The 2,888-nt window shown below is 41.1% G+C and overlaps 1 long non-coding RNA gene across 1 annotated transcript; it reads left to right on the top strand.

Moving 5' to 3' along the window:
• Window positions 1-1,455: 1,455 nt before the first annotated feature.
• LOC104962068 (uncharacterized) lies at window positions 1,456-2,744 on the top strand. The gene is made up of 3 exons (XR_800167.1): window positions 1,456-1,848; window positions 2,028-2,106; window positions 2,373-2,744. It is a non-coding gene; the product is annotated as an uncharacterized lncRNA (long non-coding RNA).
• The last annotated feature ends 144 nt before the right edge of the window (window positions 2,745-2,888 follow it).

The following is a 2,888-nucleotide window of genomic DNA, read 5'->3' as shown; positions in this document are numbered from 1 at the left end:
GTAAAGTGCCATTAAAGGCAATACGTTCTCACTCCCAACCCGTCACATGTTGACGGTCGGTCAGGGCCCCTCCCGTCACTATATTACGCACAGGGTACCCCTTGAGAGTCAGTTTTCAATGGGCAGGGCGTCCCATTGACTTGCATAGAGCTCCCTGAACGTTGATAATAGAGGAGTTGGGATCGCGGCGAAATGCTCTCCGCAGATCCATTCTCACAGCGTTTATCAACCTTTTTCTTACTCAATATCAAGCCACACTTATTGTTTTTACTTCTTTATTTTAATTGAATAATGTAGGACTTTTGTTGCCGTTATTTATGGGGAGAGTAGGGGCTCAGAATACTGAAATCTGTATTGTTTCATCGTTTTTTCCTTCTAATTTTGTATTATTTTCTAAACCACACACTGTTATTTACTCAACAATACATAAGTATCCTTGTGTGTATTTATTTGTTTGATTAATAAACACAAGTTGGAGTCCGTCAGGACCGGGGGTCGGAGCAGCTCATTTGCTTTAGAGAATTTTACAACCGGAGGTAAGTATTCTCTTCGCTTCGCTTGACAAACCCAGCGCCGTATAGACTGAGAGTTACGTCATCTCCGTTCACTCCAATGGACCACTTTTTTTTACAGCAATGGCGGATCGTGGAGCCTCTCAATCGTTCCCCGGAAGTTAGCGCCAAGGCTAGCAGAGCTGTAGAGTTGCAGCATAATAGACCGTTCGTGACGGACTTTTAAAGGTAAGAAGAAGTTTAAAGATTTATATGGCGGATATTATCAGTACATCTGATTCAAATTAACATGTGTATTAAAGGATGTCAGTGGATTATCCCTAAATTAGTAGATTTAGGGAACGTTTACAGATAACAGATAAAGCTAGGATACCGGATCAAGTTAGCAACACACGTTGAACAGCCTTTTAATTGTAAATTCCGTTCTCTTAATTTCATTTCGTCCAACGTTGTTGAATTAGAGAAGAGGGGCTTCTAAACGGGATTGTATGCGGGGGTGGAGGGAGTTAAATATTAGATAAATATAACTTTGGTGCGTGTAAGAGTGAGTGTTTTTAGCAGAGCCATATTGTGTCCTTGTGATTATGTTGATTATTACCTGTCTGTATAATGTTGCAGCTCAGCTGATTTTGGATTGATGGCAAAGGGAGAGGGACTTAAGTGAGAGTGAAAACACAAGGTAAGTTTAATACTACTGTTTTATATAAGTAAGCATACTAAACATGTATTCTATCACTGTATTATATAAGTAATCTTGTTAGTAACCTACTGTATGGCAGGTGGAGGGGCAGTGATGTTACAGGTGGAGGAGCAAAACTGCAAGACTGCAAACTCACAAGACAGAGAAATCAAAGTTTGTTCTCCAGAGAAGAGGTTGATTTCACTTTCATTTATTTCATATTTTCTAAAGATGTGGAAATGGCAAAAAAAAAAACTTGAGAGCTGTAACCAAGACAACTGTAACAACATGAGTAGATAGCCACCAAGGTTTTTCAAGTCCCTCTCTTACTCCATTTTGCCAACCCAAACTTCCAGGTACATGACGGGACACCTTGCTTGTTTTTGTTGTTTGCGCTCCTCTGGCTGGGTGCTGGCAGGTGGAGGGCAGTGATGTTGGCAGGTGGAGGGGCAGTGATGTTACGGGTGGAGGGGCAGTGATGTTAGCTGTTACACACCAGGCTCAAACTTAACACATTGCATCCTTCTTTGCAGTGTCCTTATTCCTGGAAGGGGAATCTGCAATTCCTGCAGAGTTTTGTAACCCGTTGGTCCGCACGCAAAGCAAATTTTTAAAGCCTTCTTAATTGTCTCATTGCTCCATTTCATCCCCTTTGTGGTGAGTCTGCCTAATGCCTTAAGTTGGTCTTTTGAAAACGTTTTCTTATATTTGTTGTCCCTAATTTTCATTGTTTTCTTGAGAGCTGCATTTTCCTTCCTGATTTTTCTTAGTGCAGACTTTGCTTTTTTGGTGATTCCTTCTTGGCTCTTTAATTTTCTCTTTAATTTTTTTAATAGATGTGTTTGACTGGCTGCTGGTTCCCTCGTATGCTGACTGGCTGCTGGTTCCCTCGTATGCTGACTGGCTGCTGGCTGAGTGTCCACCCTCCCTGTCTCTCCTCACTAGCCATGTCCTCTCTTTCTTCACCCTCACTTTCCTTTCTCTCATTCTCCTCATCCCTTCTTCCCTCAATCTTTGAGACTAATGTAAGTAGAAGACATGGCACTGTACATTTTCGAACATTTAAAATATTATACCACTTAAAAATAAGAAATATGACTTTTGTTACTAAGAGTTCATACTTATTATACCTGTGTCACCTTTCACACTATAGCTGTGATCATGAGCTATGGGCTTTGTAGATACAGGTCCCGGGGTGAATCGTGGTGCAGGGGCCCTTCTCTTTTTGACCACAGGGCGATGCACGAAGATGGTGGGTATAGCCTCTGCTCTCAGCCTAGTCTTGCCCTTTTTTGTCTTGACAAACTGGTCTGCATCAAAATGTGCCTGCGGAGTGACTTGAGGTTACTTCACACACAGAACAACTCAGTTTTGTCTGCCCACATACATATTCCATAGTGGTTGAATACACAGTATTAGGAAACACTTTATACTTACTGGACATGTTATACTCATTACATACTGTATATAAAATATGACCAAGAATGTGAGACAACTTTATAGAAATTCATATCACATCTGTTACTGATGCCATTTGTCATACTTTGTTAAACTCACAATAATAAAGTTCCATAACTTCAGTTGGGAACAAAGACCACACCTTATCTCCCCAAGGCAATTTCCCATCCAATAGGTGTGCTATATAGGTGTGTATAACCCTTTCTCCTGTCTGTTACTCCCTCTTTCAGCACAAGAAC

This window comes from Notothenia coriiceps, unplaced genomic scaffold (genome assembly GCF_000735185.1).
Source record: "Notothenia coriiceps isolate Sejong01 unplaced genomic scaffold, NC01 NC01_scaffold00034258, whole genome shotgun sequence".
In the NCBI taxonomy this organism is placed as follows: Eukaryota; Metazoa; Chordata; class Actinopteri; order Perciformes; family Nototheniidae; genus Notothenia; species Notothenia coriiceps.
Note: the sequence above shows the minus strand (reverse complement) of the source record. Positions and strands in the feature narration are given on the sequence as shown.